Source organism: Pteropus vampyrus, unplaced genomic scaffold (genome assembly GCF_000151845.1).
Source record: "Pteropus vampyrus isolate Shadow unplaced genomic scaffold, Pvam_2.0 Scaffold280, whole genome shotgun sequence".
NCBI lineage: Eukaryota > Metazoa > Chordata > Mammalia > Chiroptera > Pteropodidae > Pteropus > Pteropus vampyrus.
In genome coordinates this window covers 821756-829335 of record NW_011889061.1, presented here as the reverse complement: position 1 = coordinate 829335, position 7580 = coordinate 821756, and positions in this window count along the sequence as shown.

Below are 7580 nucleotides of genomic sequence, written 5' to 3'. Positions count from 1 at the left end.
CAGATCACACACTATTCAAATAATGTATGTAGAACATGTATTTATATGTCCTTAGAGAGAGATCAGGCATTGAATCAGGATGTTTCTAGTTTTTTAAAAGGAAACACAAGTAGAAGCTCTCCGAAAATAAAAAAATATTATAGCAAAAAAAATGTTCAACAATGGGGGTTAAAGGCAGAGTTGAAGAAATCCGATTGACAAGTCAAATATCTAATAATTGAAATTCCCAAGGTAAGAAATTACAAAAGGCAGAAACCGAGACCATTTCACAGAACAGACGGACTCGCAGTCCGGGCAGACGGCACGGAGGGGTTGTGTGCTTTACTCGTGAAATGTACATTCAGTGAAAACAGTCAGCATAACTTTACATCCCTGAGTGGGCGGAAAATGAGCTGTTTCCTGTGAGATCGTCACTCTGTCTAAGACCCGACCAGCAATCTACGGGTCTCAACAAAAAGGTAAAAAGAAAAAAAAAAGAAAGATGCCTTGTGCGGCCTTGGACCACAGCCCGCCGGCACCCATCGCCCCTTGCAGGCAGTGACTTTGTGATCCGCCCCCAGCATCTCCTCCCTCCCGGGGCGGGGGGCGGGGAGCCCCTGAGACCCTCCTCGAGCCTGTTCTCGGCAGCTTCTGGGCCGTCCTCTGCTGATTTCCTGATAGTTTGCTTTGCCCTCTTCCCAGAAGAGACTTATCAGGAGAAAAAAGAAAGGACAGTGTAGAGATGCCTCGAAACTCTGGAGAATGCATCGAGGCCGTTAGGCAGTGCGCCATCTCAGGGCACTTCCAATTAACTTCTGCTCCCAGCAGCCCTGCCTGACCCAGGGGGAGGGAGGGGCCTCCCCGTGGACACAGGAGAATGGGAGGGAAACAGGGCTGTGCCCTCAGGCGTGGAATGAGTTAATTTTCTGGGTGACGGGAAGGGATTCGTTAAGGGCTTAAATCTAGGAGGCATCTCAGATGCTGATGGAATTAGACTCTTTGTTTTTTCTGACAGATATGAAAGATGAGCAGAAGAAACAAAGCATTATCTCTTCCAGAAGGAAAACACCACAGGGGCTTATTTTTATTATTTAAGTCGTGTTTCTCTAAAAGACTCTGCACAGGCTGTGCCTTTTCAGCTCGTTTAAGGATGGGGCTGGTGTCGGTGAGATTTCTCCTCCCAGAGATGACAGTGTTCCACCAGTGAATGTTTGTTTGGGGTGTCACTTGGAAAATAGCCCAAGCACCCCAATTTTACAATTTACCCGTGGAGGAGAGAACGTTCAATTAGAGGAGGGATATTGAAATACTGACTCATCGAAATGAGGCTTTGCTTCCAGATAAAGCGAACCCCGTGCCTGAGCGAGCTTCCTCCGCAGGCCGCCAGGAGCCCAGAGGGGCGTCCGGCAGCCCGAGGCCCCTCCCTGCATCTCTACGCAGCCCGTGACCTTCATCAAATGGAACCACTCCGTGCCCTCGGCCCAGGGGAGAGGCCGGGAGCGGAGAGGCCGGGCTCTGAAACCCAACATGTCGGGCTAAGCGGCATGAAGGGCCTCAAACAGCTCAAGGTTCCCACGCTGTGAGGGAGCAGGGTGACAGAGGCACCGAGGACGCTGCGGAACCTTCTCTCTTCAAGGCTCAGTGACAGGTGCTCATGAACCAACTCGGAGAAGCCGCGGAGAGCACAGCGAGTGACAAATCACGAGGACTTGCCAGTCTAGCAGCAGGGGCCCGGTCTAAGGCCCTCATTCAGATGATAAGCTGTGTTTTCCCACAATGGCTGGTGGGTGCGTCTTCTGTGGAGATGGGACAGCTCACAGCTGATACGCCTTGCTTCTCCGAGGGGCTACCTGTGGGTGGCACCCAGCACGGTGGCCTAAAGAGTGACACGGGAGAAGCGGCAGCTCAAACCGTGGGGTCCTTCGTAAGTCACTTTACCTCTTGGCCCTGCAGCCCCATCTTCTCTGAGGAAAGCTATTGGCAGCGCCCTCTCTGGCTGCAGGATGCAGAGCCGGCTGCCCACTCCGCCGAGGGCTGCTCACTTGTGTTTTTAAAATCGCTTTGTTGAAGAATAAGGTGCATACAATAGCTGCACATAGCTAAGGTGTGCATTTCGACGCGTCTCGACGTATGTATACGACGGCGAAACCATCGCCACAGGCAGGGTGCTGAGCGCAGCCGTCACCCCAAAGTCTCCCTGTGGCCCCGTCATCTCTCCCTCCTGCCCGTTCCCGCCCCCTCGAGTCCCGGAGCGAGCTCTGGCCTGCATCCCGTTACTGCAGCATAGTTCGCATTTTCCGAGGTTTTATCTACATCGCATCGTCTAGTGCACACCTCTCTCTGGCCCCTTTCGCTCGGCGTAATTATTTCGATTCGCCCGAGTTGTCACACGTATCAGCGGTTCGTTCCTTCGACTACTCCACCAAGTTTTCCCACCCAACCTCCTAAAACCTTGAAGTCCAGCCTGAGACATCCCTTTGAGTCAAGAAGTTTTTGGTCTTCAGTTTGCCGCTCTTAAAAATCCGTCCCCAGGTGCGTGGGCAGGTGCCAAGGGACGAACACGACCGTGGACGGGCCCGGGGCGCCGGGGACGAACTCTGGGCTTTTGGTGACCACGCTCGCCCGTGGCGTGTGGATGCTCTAGTTAGTCTGCCCGTTTCCAACAGCTGAATAATGGTCTTTTGTCCTGTGCTGGCTTCACTGCTAGCCAGTCACATGCAAGCCACGGGGCTGGCACCTTTCCCGACATGTCCCTTCCCCTTTGGGTACCGAGGGTGCCCACCCCCTGTTACAGGGGCGTCAACGTGTCCCGGGGTCTCCTGGGGTCACCATCGTCTCCTGTGGTGAACAGACAAGTGGCACCTGGGCTCCTCGGCGGGGCTTGCCAGCACCGCGGTCCCCAGCAGGACCCGCTGTACCCAGGGTCCCCTTCTCTCCGGTCTCCTGGAAGGGGGCTCCTAGCCCCTCCTGCTCCCTGGAGACCCCGCGTCTGCATCCAAGGGACGAGGACGGTGTGGGTGCAGCGGGGGTGGGGGGGTCAGGTCTCCCAGCCCTTTCCAAATCTGTTGTTAACTCTTACCGTCCGGGCTTGTTTGTCTCAGGCCTTCCTCCTGATGACCATTGAAAGTGGGTCTTGGATAAGTCAAAACCAAACAAAAAATGGTGGACAAACTATTTCTTAGCTTCTGTTCGCAGGGAAATAATCTTGCATCTTAAGCTGATGTGGGGGAGGGTCAGGCGTAAATGAGAGGGGGGGTAAACACCGGCACCCACATTTCAGGATGTTGTCTTACATCAGGTGTTTACATGATTCGTGAGCATTGTGATCCCTTCATATGAACGAGCTCAGAGACGTTTTCAATGAGCGTAAAACACATCCGAGTCTCAGCTAACAGCTCCGTGAGGAGGTGGACTTACCCGCCGAGAGGTGCCTTTTGACCCAAGAGCCTGCTTAGCTGTGGTTAAACTGAACCGGGCCTCTGCAGCCCTTTCGAAAGACAAAAGCCTGAACTTAAAAAAGAATCGATATCATTATCCAAAGCCTGTTACCAAATAAATGTGGCACCTGTGCCATTCTGAGCCAGGGCGCTGGCCGGGGACCCATGTGAGGCTGAAGACACGCGGACAGCGTCACTCCCCCCTCACTCGACAGAGCAGAGGTGGACAGAGACCGGACAGCCGTCGAGAAGCAGCCCGAGGCGACAGGTGCAAGGCTGTGGCACTAAGTGGTTCCGAGGTCTTCAGAAGGGAGCGCGGGCTGCCAGGCGCCCCGGACCAGCCAAGGGCCCCAGGTCCTAGGTATCACCGAGGCCACGCTGCTGGGGTCTGCAGCCCCGGAGACTCATCACTGAAGCTGCACTAGGGCCCCATTTCACCTACAAGGAAGTCCCAAAGACCATCCATTCATCGAGGGGCGGCCGCAAGCCAGCCGGAGACGCGGGGCCCTTCACAGGCTGACCGCCCACCTCGTTTCGGAAGTGGCCTCTGCTTGGCTCCCCACGAGACCCATGCCTCCTGCACTCCCCCAGCGGGCACACGAGCCAGCCCAGTCCCTCAGGGGCCAGCGGGCGGTCCGCGGTGGCGGCCATGGGGCTCTGAGCGTCTGTCAGAACACAGAGGACTGCACGCCCTGAAAAGCGACGTTCTCTGCATGTAAACCCAAAAAGAAAATGTGAGGCCCTGTTACATGTGTTTCAATAAGAGACTGACTTTGGAAAAAATTGTTAGAATGACAGGAATTCGAGTCCTACGCTTCTCAGGCCATCTGGGGAAATCGTTGTTTCTGCATGAAAATAATTGTCATGAAAATAATTCCTGACCATCACCTTAGACAGGAACACGGTGGGTACCACGGCACAGGTAGAATAACGAGCTGACAACACTTGCAGCCTTGCCCGGGGCTGACAGCCCCTTAGACAGTGGTCTGGTCCCCGTCCAACCTTCCAGCACTTTCTATCACCAGATCCTTGTCAGCTAAAAGGTTTTAACTGAAAGGATATAGAGAGACACAGATAAATGTATGTGAAGCACTCGGTGTTTACCAAAGAGTCACACACCCACCCAGCAGTGGAGACTAATTAGTCTCGATCACGTGCCACATTGTTTACCGGTTAAACTCAGCCGCGTTTGGAGTCTAATTCACGTCTATGTCCCCAGAAGCTCTGTGACCCGCACGCGTTAGGAGCAAAGACCTTTCCCTTGGGTAGAAACCGCGAACGTGCGAGTTAATTAGCTGGTCCTTCGGCAGCTCTGAGAACTGTGTCTTCTGTCCTTCCGTCCTCCCCGCACTACGAGGCTCCGCTCGCTCCTCATCTGAGCGACTCCCCTCGATGCCCGACCCCAAAGAAGCTGGCTGTGGTCGGTCCGGTTCCTACAGATCGAGTGTGTGTGCGTGTGTGTGTGCGTGAGCACGTGTGAAATGAGCAATGACGTCGTCTGGAGTATTTTTGTAAAGATCTCTCTGACGGAAGTAACGGTGCCTTTTTTTTTTTTTTTTGATCAAGGAAGTTCCAAGCTGGGTGTGGAGACAAGTAACGTTAACCCAGACCATCGAGGGTGATGCTTCTCACCCAGTTACAAGAAGCACTTTCCAGGGTTAAGCGGGGTGTTGCCGTGGGAGTTCCTGCGGGAGTTAGTTTCCTCTCTAGTCAATAAGGTGAAAACTTAAATGTCCCCAGCTCCTCCTCCGTGTCTGCCGCATCTCATTTGGCAGCCCATCAAAGAAATGATTTCGCGGTGAGATTCATTGTGGTGGACGTACAGCCGCGGCTTCTCGGATTCTTTAAACCATGGTTTCCCCTTGCAGCCTCCCCCTAAGCTTATGTGAAGGTTTAGAGACCTGTTCTTACTCCAGCTGGAAAACAGCAGCGCGATTTGGGTTTGGGTTAATAACTGCAGAAACTTAGAAGCTGCAGAAGCTTCTAACCCGAAACATCCGAGAGACCCGACCCATGTGCGTTCTGCAAATCTGCTCCCCTTCCAGCAACTTCAGGGTTGAGATCGCCTTTCTCTGTGGCCTCGGAATGCGTCACCCGTAGCCTTGACTACAAAGGAGCCATTGATCTGGGAACAAAGGGAGTAGGGACTGTGCCTGTGTCCCAGCCTCCCCATGCTCACTCCTCTGAGCTCAGCCCGACAGAGACGGAGAGGTCCTGGCGAATAAGTCACAATTCATCCACTTTAGCTACCGGTTGTTTACAAAAAAGTATCAACGTGACTTCCACAGATTAGAAGATACTTAACCAAGATCAAGGCTCCTTGATCTCTAAGCAAATGTTTGGACTGAGGTTCCTTCTCTGGCTGTGAAAGAATACCGTCTTAACTGATTTCCTACTGAGGGGTAATAAAGAATTTGAATATGTACTTACACGATCAAATGGAAACACACAGACTGATACAAAAAATTGGAAAAAAGGCATACCCTCCATTTCTAAGTTTCTTTTATAGGTTTTGCACTGGTTTTTTTTTTTTCCATATGTATGGATTTCTAGGATCTGAAATCGAAAGCCATTAATATTATCTTTTATTCTGAAAGAATAAAATAATAATAATCTTACAAATAATCTAACAACGAAAAAGACTCGCGATGTGTACAGACATACTAAGGTCAATTTACGTCTGTATCCGGTCACTGCCAACGTCCACACAATTTTCAAAACCCACAGCCAGAGGCTGAGCCTGTCTCTTCGCAGGCTCAACGGGAGCCCGACGGCCGTTATGTTTTAGCATCACCGACGTCAGCGTCCGTGAACTCTAAGTCCTCTCCTCTCCAGGGAGAGGCATGACACGCGGAGCAGAGGTCACTCCACCGCTGGGCGGGGTCTTCGTAGTCTGGCTTCAGAAAACGGACCGCGACACACCTATCACTCAGCGAGGCGACCCCTCGCACCTTCAGTGACTCCTTGGTGCCCGAATAATTCCGAATGTTTGCGTGGCACGCAAGGCCACGGACAAGTCGCATCGGCTCCTTGAACACATTTGCTTTCAGGTAGAAGAGACCCCAGATCGCTCATCTTTTTTAAAATCAACACTCTTTTTTTTTTTTTTCTACTCATTACGAAGCCCTGACTGTGCGCAGCACTGGGAATACATCAGTGCACTACACAGGAGAAAACGCGGACGGCTGCGGGCCTCGCGTTCCGATCGGACGAAAAGGCCCGAATCGCGATCCGTCCCCAACTTCTTTCCCATCAGCGCTTTCCGCTCGTAGCCGCCCGTTACAAGGTAATTATCAAACAATAAATCAGAACCCTATGTTGATTTGAAACACACACCTGTCAATATTTTCATTCGATTCGGTCACTGAGGGGACCGCATCGATTTTATTGCTGGTTCCAGAGAGAATCCAAAAAGCGTTCATGTCGATTTCAAGCCTCGCGCAGACCTCGCCTCTTAGCATAACTACGACGTCGCCAGCTGGTTCCAGATTTAGTTTTCAGCCCGATCAGCGGATTGTGGGAGAAATGTTAAGCTGACTGAAACGCACTGAAATGCACTCAGAAGAGTGTGAGCATCGAGTGTGCGGTTTCCTCTGCCTGGTCACGCTGTCAAATCAAAACACACACCTGCGTGTTTTCAACAGGCACAGCTGGGCTTTGGGGTTGCATTTAAGACCTTCTAAGTAGGAGGGATGCCCATGTTTCCTACCTGTCGGTGTTTGGATCACACCTTCAGTGTGTGCACGTTCTCAGTACATAGTTATAAAGTGCCTCGGACGTGAGCCAGCCTTGGCTTCGGAACCGACGTAGTGACTGGGAAACCAGTTTGAACGGGTACTTACGGCAGATCTACTCCTCGTCCGGCGCTGCGCTGAGCAGTTTGGATGGACTCCCTTCTCTCCCCTTCCCTGAGACCTAGGAACCAGGCACAGCTACCACCACCCTTTCTTCGTGGTGGGGGAGCTAAGGCTAAGGGAAGTCCAGCGGTGTTCAACAGAGGGGCAGAGCGGGGGTCCAGCAGTCACCCGATTCGTCCTCCACCCCGGGTCTCAGACCCTCCTGCGACCAGCTCATCGCAGGCCCCGCCCAGCCTCCCGCACAGAGAGAGAGCCGAGTGATGCCACGTCAGAGAGAGTGAGCAACGGAACGTGCTCCTGCAGGCAA